This window comes from Canis lupus, chromosome 7, assembly GCF_048164855.1.
Source record: "Canis lupus baileyi chromosome 7, mCanLup2.hap1, whole genome shotgun sequence".
Classification (NCBI taxonomy): Eukaryota; Metazoa; Chordata; class Mammalia; order Carnivora; family Canidae; genus Canis; species Canis lupus.
The window spans coordinates 14,037,174-14,048,315 of NC_132844.1; the positions used below are offsets into that span (position 1 = coordinate 14,037,174).

Consider the following 11,142-nt stretch of genomic DNA (forward strand, 5'->3'; position numbering starts at 1 on the left):
GCCCACAAAGCGGAGGGCAGAGAGAGTGTCAATCTCATTCCTCCAATTAGAGCAGTTAAAGAAATAACAAAATGCAGGGTAGCATTTTATTGTGAGGGCTAATTGAAAATCAGGGGAAAATATTTAGATACGCTACATTATAATCTCTTTTCTATTTGTGTCTCTTCCCAGTTGACTCAATAGGACCTTCATTATAAATAAATCTCTGTCATTAGAATTTGCTTAATTTCTGTTGCTATAATTAAGAGGATGGTAAGAAATGTTGTAGCGTGTAGTCCGTCCTTTCTTCAGCAAATGGGATGGTTCTTGCATTCACTCAGCATGTATTTCCCCAGTGTCTAATGGGTTCAGAGTCTGCAGGAGGGTTATGGTGTGACTGAGATGGACCATGTCCCTACCCTCATGGAAGGTAGATTTTAGTGGGAAGAAACATATAGTACTTATACACAAATAAATATGTTACGCAGTGTCAGGAAATGAGAGGGAAAAAATTAAGCAGGACAAAGAGATGGGAGTGGTAAGGGAAGGCCTCTCTGAAGACTCCTGAATGAAGGGAGGGAGGAAGCCATGCTAAGGCCTGCACAAAGAGCATTCCCAGCAGTGGGAAGCAAATGCAAAAGCCCTGAGGTAGAAACTAACTTGGTAAGTAAGTTGATGAATGAGAAGATCATTGTAGTTGGAACAGAGAAAGGGAAGGGAGAGGTACAAGGAGTAGATGTAGAATAGGCAGGGTCAAGACCATGCTGGGTTTTGAAGGCTTTGGGAAGTCACTGGAGTTTTAAGCAGAGGCATGGCATGAGATAATTTAAGCTATGAAAACTCATCTGGCTGGTATGGAAAATACCCTACTTTGGGAAGGCTTTGGGAAGGGTGGAGGGTGGGGGCTGGGAAACCAGTTAGGAAATGATTGCAATCACTTAGGTGAGGGAAGATGATGGCTTGAAAGAGGGAGGTAATGATGGTCAGATTGAGGGTGTGTTGCAGGTAGACAGATGGGGTTTGCAGTTGGACTAGACACAAGTTGTGAAAAAAGGAGGAGTTAAGGAAAGCATGTAAGTTTGTAGCCTGAGCAGCTTGGGTGAGTGGTGAGAAGGGACAGATTCGTAGGCAGGAGCAACAGTCGAGGGTTGTGTGTGGGCATACTTAGTTTGAGATACCTGTCATTCATTTGAATGGAAATGTCAGGCAGGCAGTTGGATCTGGGTGCCATGGAGTGGGGAGATCTGGGCTGGAGATGGGGGTGCTCAATGTATGGAATTTAAAGCCAGCAGAGTGCATGAGATCCCTGGAGAGTGAGTGGTAACTGAGGTGAAGCCTGGAGATGAAGCCCTGTAGCTCTCCAGTGTTATGGGATCTCCAGAAGGCAGTGTCCCCAAAGGAGGCTGAAAGGAAGCCAACAGGGATAGGGATGGGAGTCATCTGGTGAGATATGCAGTAAGGCTGGGCCCTGGGAAAAGCGTGAAGTTTGTTTTTGGAATGTCCCCTCCCTTTACAGTGGTTTTCCATCTTCTTTGTGGTACCCTTTCATCTGATTTCTTTGGTTTCTCTTATCCCAGATAACAAGAGCTCCAGTTTTCAAAGTATGGTTCCCTGACTGGCAGCATCAGCACCCCCCCCCCCCCGGAGCTTGTTAAAAATGTAGACTGTGGGCTCTACCCTAGACCTACAAGTAAGAAACTCGAAGGGGTGGGGCTCAGCAAGCTGTGCTTTAATAAACTCTTCAGAGGCTTCTGATGCGTGCTGAAATTCGAGAACCACGGCTCTAAAGGAAGTAACTGATAAACTAAACCAATGAAAAATAACAGATGAGACTTAATCTGTTCACCTTTTCTGAGCCATCTGTCTAAACCCAAAGACATAAATTTCTAATATTAAATTGTAAGCATAAACCAGTAAATTAAAATATGAAATATTAAATTGTAAGCATAAACCAGTGAAACATCTTTGTGGGGGCCAGGGAAACTTCTCAAGTCATAAATGCAGGCCTGTTGTATCTCTGGTAATGAACTGTATTGATAACTGTATAGACCGTGTAGTATTATACAAGCTCTCTGACTCCGAATATGAAGGCAATGAAAATTTGGGCATTTGGTTGGACAATCCAAAATCTCTAGTGGTAATTCAGAACTTATTTTGTTTGAACACTCATTTAAAGTTGCTTATTTTTTTAAAGATTTATTTATTTATTTTAGAGAGAGAAAGAGAGAGTGCACACACAAGAAGGGGAAAGGACAAAGGGAGAGGGAGAGGGAGAGGGAGACAAAATCCTCAAGCAGATTCCCTGCTGACTGTGGAGCCCCTTGTGGGGCTTGTCAAGGGACTGGATTTGGGACCCTGAGATCATGACCTGAGCTAAAGTCAGAAGTCGGCTGCTCAACCGACTGAGCCACCCAGGTGTTCTGGTTTAAAGTTATTTAAACACAACTATCTACCAGGCAATTTTAATGCCTCAATTGCAAGGCATATAATAATAATAATAATAATAATAACAACAACAAAAATAATAGAATATTTGTTGACTTGTGAATTTTTATTAATAAAATACATCTCAAATTTATTTTAGCTGTTTAAATAATAGATTTTAATGTATATTTAGTTAAGCATTACAGTAGTAAGGGCTTAGGGAGATTAGAAATAAATGAATCCAATTAAAGGACACATCTGTGAGATTTGATATGTCATAGGTATGAATGAACTGTTTGCATAGCAACTGTAAAGAAACCGTTAATGATTAACTATCTAGAAGAGATTTAATCAAGAATAAATGCTATAGGACATATTTTAAAATATTTAAGTTAAACAAATGAAGATTTGTGCATTTGAAAGCATCACATCCTGCCATCATTTTTGCTGTGTCTTTTTCTAGGGAGTTCAAAGCCTGAGCTACTTTTCTATTATCTGCAGAAGTGCCAGTGCCTTTGTGTTGTGCAGAAAAGGGGCAGAGCTTTCAAAGGTGCCATGGTTTAGTCTCATGAGGTCTCTCCACATACTGTGGGGAGTTGGGGACCCTCTGGTCTCGAGTACAGAATGCAAATTTCCCAGTGTTGTGGAAGATTATTTCTTTGTGATTTCAAGTATTTTTTTCTGTTCCCAGGAGTTTGTGTGAAGTTGAAAATAGGTGGTGTCCTCTTTCCACACTCTCTGCCAGGGGATTAATTTTAAGGTTTAGGAATAAGCTTTGTAAAGGTTAGAACTGGGTGAGGAAGCTCTTCCTGTGGAGAATAGAACCTCAACCAAATATAAAGTGTTAGGTGATGGGTTCCCCTGTTACTTATCCATCTTAGATATTGGCAAAGTTCTATAGGGAACATATATTTAAAAAACATCAGCTTAATAAAGTGATAGTGAAGGTGAGGGGGTTGGGTTCAGAGGGTGGGGGGTGAGAAAGATGGAAAGACATGGAAAAAAGGGGGCCAGAATAAAATATATGCACTTTATTTTCTGTTTGTGAACATTTTGAAAAGTAAGAAAAACTCAGTTGATATTAAGATCATTTTCTCAAAAAAAATTAAAAAAAAATAAGATCATTTTCTCTTTGTTTATATTTGGCCTTTATTTACTCCCTAGAAGGGGGCTAAAATTAGTGGTCTTCATTATAGAAAAAGAGGCTGCCATTTTTAAATGTATGTCTTTGGTGAAAGAGGCAGCACGTTTTGCATTTAATTTCTTAGGATCTAACTTTTAAAGACCAATACCTCCCTAACTGCCACCGCCCCCCCCCCCCATCCCTGGCCCAACTTTGAGAAAATAAGAAACAAAAAAGCTGTAAGACCAATAGAATTGGGAACTTAGATCTGTAGGATTTGCAAATACACCTGAACTTTACTAACTAGAGATATAGAATGAATTTCTGAGCATAAAAAATTAAGTTTTTCAGAACAAAAAATGTGGCCCCCAAAGCAAGGTTTACTCCATGTAAACAATGACAAATATGCCATCTATAACTCATGGGAAACTAAACTGTTGTAAGAAACTACATGGCTAGGCTTCTTTTTTTTCAATTACAAGTAATAATTTAAGTTATATTCTCCAAAGAAGGAAACATAAAGTCATATAGTTCACATGAAAGTCTTCAGAGACAGATAATTCTATGAGGTAGGAAGGGTGGAAAATAGATCAGAAAGTAAATGGAAGTATAGGCACTGAGAGAGCATATGGACATTTGGACATTTTAAAATTATAAATGGTGTTCATGAGAAGTTGAGCCTATGGGAAAAGAAGTTTAGTGGTGTTATCCTTTCTATAATTTAATATTACTCACAAAGAAGAAATCCTAGAAATACAAGGAAGAGAAAATGGGGAACCATTTCAGTATCAGGTGGGGGTACCTGAAATTTGCTTCCATTTGAGTTTCTTTTTCACGAAATATTTTTTCTAATTATGAAAGTCATACATATTTAATATAGAACAAATTAATATAGAGAGGTATAAAGAGAAGATAAAGAACATCTTCAATCTGTTTTCCAGAAATTCACTAATATTTTAATTTTTTGCCTTCTACTGCATGTATGTAAATATACGTGCATATATAGTGCTTGTTAATTTAAAAATAGATAATTTTTCACTTTGCCAATAGTATTTTTCACATCATTAGAGTAAAAATTAATGACTGCATAATATTTTATCACATGGGTATATCATAATTAGGTAATGGTTCTATTGTTCGTTTATATTTGCTTATTTATAATTAAATATAAGAAATTGTGCTAAATACTATTGTATAGACTTTTGATACTTATCTCTATTTCATAAAATATATTCCTAGAAGTGGAATTATTGGATTTAAGGAATGAGCACTCTTAAGACTCTTGATAAACACTGCTAGTTTAGTCTCTTACTTAGCATTACTATATAAGATGCCCATTTATTTTATCTTGTCTTCATTGAGATTTGTTGTCATTAAAATAAAATCTTTGTTGATTTGAAAGACAAAAATGAGGGATCCCTGGGTGGTGCAGCGGTTTAGCGCCTGCCTTTGGCCGAGGGCGCGATCCTGGAGACCCAGGATCGAATTCCACGTCAGGCTCCCGGTGCATGGAGCCTGCTTCTCCCTCTGCCTGTGTCTCTGCCTCTCTCTCTCTCTGTGACTATCATAAATAAATTAAAAAAAAAATTAAAAAAAAAGAAAGACAAAAATGACAAAAATTGGATAGCTGCCTTAATTCATATAGGTTATTACTAGTGAGCTAAACTTAAAAAATATTCCTCAGCAATTTGTACATTGTTTAAATCCTTTCTATGTATTTTTTAATTTCAGAGATATTGTATTATTGATTTGTAGGAGTTCTTTCTTTCTTTCTTTTTTTTAAAATAAATTTATTTTTTATTGGTGTTCAATTTGCCAACATATAGAATAGCACCCAGTGCTCATCCCATCAAGTGCCCCCCTCAGTGCCTGTGACCCAGTCACCCACCCCCCCCCCCCAGCCCACCTCCCCTTCCACCACCCCTAGTTCGTTTCCCAGAGTTAGGAGTTGTAGGAGTTATTTCTCTGGGGGTTTAGAGTACCATTTCTCCTTGCTCCTTCAATACAGTTGTAGTAGTTCCAAATAAATGGTTGAGGATAAAATTAATTTAGTATTCTAGTTTAAGTATCATATATGCCATGCATGAATTGTAACTTGACAAAAAATAAGTGTATTTTCTTAATATACATAATGCTAAAATTATAACATGATTTGTTTCTTTAATTTAGGATCTCACAGAACATCAGAATGATCATTATTAATTATAATCTTGGAATTTAAAAATCTGTCACATAAACTTGCTTACTTAGCAGGCATTTTTTTCTTACTTACATAGAAAGGTTTGCCAGTTTTTTTAAATTTTTGGTCATTTGAATTTGAGATGAATATAAGTTTATTGCATTGAGAGATATTTTGTTAATCACTTGCAAGTGAGCATCTGTTCTCTGTAAGATATGGTGCGAGACAGTAAATAGAAACTATCATGAGAGAAGGAATTTAGGAGATGGTTTTCAGATGCACCATTCACCACACAGGAACTAGATGTGCTAAATGGGTGTTAGAAGCAGTGGCCGGCAAAGGAGCTGAGAGGAGGGAGCAGGAAATCACTATGGCTGGTGGAGGTTAATAAGCAAAATCAGATGCATGTCATTGCAGGTCTGGACTTAGCTATATTTCAATTTGTGCCATGGGTTTGTACAAAGTTATTTGTTGTGAGGATGGTTGACTTTGCTACATCTTACCAAAATATTACAGTTTTTGACTTCTTTTTAGTTATTGTTTGCCTATTGTTTACACCTCCGTATTTTTTTTTTCTTGAAATTACAGTGTGATGGTAGACTTTGTGCCTAGGCCATCCCTTTCCCTTGTCATGCCTCCACTCCATAGCATGTTGGATGAAACCTACAAAATAGAGGAGAAAGATGTTTCTGGGCAGAGGCAGTGTTTATGTAAAACCAAAGACTTTTGGGGGAACAACTGAAATCACCAAAGCAAATGGAGAAAACCACAAGGAGCAAACACAAATCCACTTATTAGTATGAGACTATTATATTTCCAAGGGTGCCTTAGCCTAATTTCCCAGCAGATGTCTTCGCTTGTGAGTCTCTCACAGTATGGAATCCTCCTTATCAGCTATCTCTGCTGGGCTCCATGGGAGCCTGAAAATGAAACATAAACTAGGTCTCTCTGCTGCAGAGGTTTACCCAGTGGCCAGGCAGTAACTCTGCCAGAATATAAAGAAGGTCATGCACTTCGTGTGACAGTGATTCTAGAATCCAATTAAAAAGTTTAGTATAAAACGCAGTCGTTCCTACTTAATCCGATCACAGTTTAATGCAATCCTCTGCTTATTGCAGTCAGCGCCTTTGGAGCCAAATCAATTGTATGTCTCTGTTTCCACGTTTTCCTCAGTAATTTGATCACCTTCAGCTGTTTTTTTTTTTTTTAATAGCTCAATTGGGAAATCTAGCAACATCTTTTAAGAATTGCCACATAACATAAAGCCAACAAAGACACTTCAGAATGGCCAGCTTCAAAACTGACACGACAGGAGCAAAAAGTTGTCTAAAATGGAAGGGCAATAGAATATGACACAGTTGAAGAGGAAGGGTTCTTGTGAAGAACTCTATGTGAACTGACAAAATACTGCTGATTGCTTATCTGTACAATCATTCCAACTCACTTGAAGGTTGTAAAATATGTTGCCCTTGGCATCATGGACACCAGTCTCCCAGTCAAAATGATAGAAATTATATTAATGCATTTCTCTGAAGCTAAGGTGATGACAATACCTCTTATTTGCTTTGCAAGGGCATCACGCTGAGGTTCCCATGTGGCAAGTTGGTACTTATACCTTGTGAGTGGTCATGGCATATCGCTGAAGGCCAGGCTGAGAAGGCCAATATTGCAAAAGTGGTCCCTTTTATTCCATTGGAATTTGAGTAATTCCAAATATGTACATGACTATTATAAAGTTTAGAGTAGACTCAGATGGTTAATTCTGCAAATTGAATGATTTCTGACTGTCCATAATGGAATAAGAGGATTACTTTGGTCTGTGCAAATACAAGTGAGATTGACAAGCTGCAAGTCCTAGAGATTGCAAATTACCCATTTCACATTGCTTTCAGAGCTGAGGTACCTGAGGATGTCTAGTACAAGTCACTCAAGGGAGAAAAAAAAATGTAAATTGATATCAATAGCTGTTTTTGAAAAATATGCCAAAGGGCATCTGCCATGGTTCCTCTTTTGATATGTTGATCATATCTGGGAGAACGACTTGAGCTGACCTAGTGAGGGGAACTTATGGAGTCCTGAACGTGGTCTATGTGGCACTTTTCAGAAAAGCTTTCAAAGTAGAATAGGGCTGTGTCCTGTCCCTCCTTTTTTTTTTTTTTTTTTAAAGAAGATTTTATTTATTCATGAGAGACACAGGCAGAGGGAGAAGCAGACTCCCTCTAGGGAGCCCAATTTGGGACCCAATCCCAGGACTCTGGGACCATGACCTGAGTGGAAGACAGATGCTCAACCACTGAGCCACCCAGGCATCCAAAGGGCAAATGCCCAAACAGGGACTTGAACCCTGGACCCTCAGATTAGAAGTCTGATGCTCTACTGACTGAGCTATCCAGGCTACTAAAGTTAGCTAAGTCAAATTCCTCATGAGACTCATTTCAGAGTTCAAGTGCTGTGGCACCCAAGTATTTTATTTTGTTCCACTTCACAGAGGAACATTGAACAGCTTTAGTAGGCATATACCTAAACATGAGTGTGTGTGTGTGTGTGTGTGTGTGTGTGTGTGATACCAGAATGTGCCTCACTGTGGGGGAAGAGAGGGAGTGTCTGAGTTTGGAAGAGGGAAATGGAACTCATCATGTGATTCCCATCAGCATCTAGACCTTTAATCTATACAAATGAAATGCTCCAATTTAATAGAATTTTAAAAGTAAAACAAATGCTTTGTTCTTAGTGAGTCTGCCATTCAGAGCTGCTCTTGGCAGCATATCAACCGTACTTGAAATGTCTTTAAGTGGGTATTTTTTTTATTGTGCTTTTCATCTTAACACATCTTTGAGTTGTTAGAAGAATAGGAAGGCTGAGCTTCTCTCAGTGTCAGGTCTGTGCTGCTCTAAAGTCCCCATTTGCTTACTTAGCAATGAAGAGCTTACCTTAGTAAGTATTTTGGCCATCCTGCAGTACAGTTTAGACACTAAGAAGCAACAGAGCAAATTAAAATGAGTTAGGGGTAGAGAGGAAATAAATATAGCACAAGGAGATGTTTGTAATAAAATGCTACCAAAATGAAGCTATTGTTTTGGAGAAATCAGGTGCCAAAAAGCACCATGAAATGTGGAAGTAAAGAAATAACACTTAGGATTTATTGAACATTTACTATGTTCTAGGCACTGTGCTATGAGCTTTTCATATATTTTTCTAAGTCTTAGCATATCCCAATGAGTTATAAAGAGGAAATTGAGGGCTAGATGGGTTGTTACATGGTAAGTGGCTCAAACTGTGATCTACCTGACTTCATGATCTTTTGCTATTTTTGGTGGATTCTTTATGGTCTTTTTGGATGTACACCAAAATATTAACATTTTCATTTATTGAAAGTATTTGTATAACTCTTCTTATATTTATTAACATTTTCATGGGACTGTGTAGAATTTCAAATCATTTATTAGTTTTGAATTTTCACTTAAGCCTATTTGGAGTATTTTTATCATTAGAAACTATGCAAAAACTTTGGGAAGACTTCTTCAGTAGTTGAGATGTGTACTTTGGGGGTCTGATGGTGTATAAGAGAAAAATCCTTGTTTACTCTCATATTATCATCATAAGTCCCTGTGCTGAAATGTTGCATTAAGAATGTGTTTTAAAAATTATTTGGCCATGGGGATCCCTGGGTAGCTCAGCAGTTTGGCGCCTGCCTTCAGCCCAGGGCGTGATCCTGGAGTCCCGGGATCGGGTCCCAAGTTGGGCTCCCTGCATGGGGCCTGCTTCTCGCTCTGCCTGTGTCTCTGCCTCTCTCTCTCTGTGCGTCTGTCATGAATAAATAAATAAAATCTTTAAAAAAATTATTTGACCATATTTTCAGGGGTGCAGAGTTTTTGCTATCAGTCTAGGTCCTGCTGATCAGGGACTGAATGGATATACCAGTGCCCATTTGACACTGGGGATGCCCAAGGATGGGGGCTCTACTCCAGTCGGAGACCACCTTGCTCACTATCACATGCACGTAATCTCAGGGCAGGTGGATCAGGGGACTCACAGCCCATGGGGTCTTTTCTAACAGAGAAGTACTCTTGGGTTGTTGGTTGTCAGAAGTCACTGAGGAAAACAATCCTTTCTGAGTTCCATATTTATCATCTTCTTCTTCCAAATGTGTGAAATATGATCCAGTTACTATTGGAATATAACAGAATATCTGTTGACTCTTGCTCTCCAGGAACTTAGAATCCCTAGGAAAGATTAGACATTATCACTCGAAAAATAAGTTGGAGGAGGAAAAAGATAGTTCCTGGACCCCTCCCTACTTCCCTCAGGAACTGGCCCTGGTGGGGTTTTTTTGTGAGCACAGCAACTTAGTCCTTCTGTTCATTGATGTCTCCCCAGGCATTGTTCACAGAGACACTCAGCAAACATGTATTGAAGGAATGAATGGGGTTAGCAGTTGGGAAGGGCTTCAGAGGCAAGTAGGATTTAAGATAGTTCTTTGTAAGAGGAATTCTCTAGGTATGTGTTGGAGGAGAACCTCCCTGGTGGTCTAGTGGCTAGGAGGAGGAAGAGAGGAGAGTATAGGGTCAGTTTGGGGAGAACAATTTTGGGTGAAGTGAGGGCCAGATGAAGGAAAACTTTCAGATACAGTCAGAAAAACAGGTGGGAGCCACATTTTAGAGGGCATTGAATTTCTGACCAAGGAGTACACAGAGTCTGTGTTGTGTGTTTTCCTTATGAGATGATTAGAGTAGTAAAGCAGTCATATGATTCAACTTGCCAAGCCTGGAAGACAAATAGCATTCCCACCTTCCAAATTTTTGTTGCTTACTTGGATATTTTTTTTTCCTACTTGCACTGAGTAGATGGGCTATTTGATATACAGTCACTGTCGTTTGCTGACATATACCACTACACTGCAGTTTGTGGCAGCGATATTATTGACCCCATTTTAGTGATTTCTACCCCTCCTCACTTGAGGGGCTCCTTGACTGAGTTATCCTTTTGCCTTTGCCTGATCTCTCTGTAGAAGAACAGATAGGGAAAAGAAAGAGAAGGTAAATGAATATTTGCTGATCCCTGGAAATCTACCAATCACTTTAACATATTTAACTTTCTTAGTTTATTACATTTCATATGTCTATGTTAATCCAAAGGTGATCCCATTAGAGAAAAAGAAGGTGAACCCATTAGAGAAAAGGAAGAATAAAATAAAAATAAAGGAAGGCAGTGGAATTCGTTGCACAAAATGCCTACCCTGAGGACTTGTACACTTGCTACAGGTGGTTACAAATCAGATTTGGGGCTCAGGGTTCTTTGACTTCCAGTGAAACGGGGGAAACATGATGAGTTGTATGACTCATGGTGTCTGTGAAATAAAAGGAAATCAATTACCCAGAAGCAGCCCAACTAGTTTTGGAACCTGAGAGGAAATTCTTCCATGAGTCCTCATAAAGAA

At 38.9% G+C, this 11,142-nt stretch overlaps 1 protein-coding gene, 1 long non-coding RNA gene and 1 other non-coding gene across 5 annotated transcripts in view; 1 reads left to right on the top strand and 2 right to left on the bottom strand.

The window, feature by feature from the left end:
• SIM1 (SIM bHLH transcription factor 1) overlaps positions 1–11,142 on the top strand; it is a 73,518-nt gene that overhangs the window by 29,434 nt on the left and 32,942 nt on the right. The gene's annotated exons all lie outside the window — the stretch shown is intronic.
• Positions 1–11,142, bottom strand: part of LOC140636589 (uncharacterized) — a 74,472-nt gene that overhangs the window by 26,739 nt on the left and 36,591 nt on the right. The gene's annotated exons all lie outside the window — the stretch shown is intronic.
• TRNAR-UCU (transfer RNA arginine (anticodon UCU)) lies at positions 8,028–8,100 on the bottom strand. Its single transcript has one exon. It is a non-coding gene; the product is annotated as a tRNA-Arg (tRNA).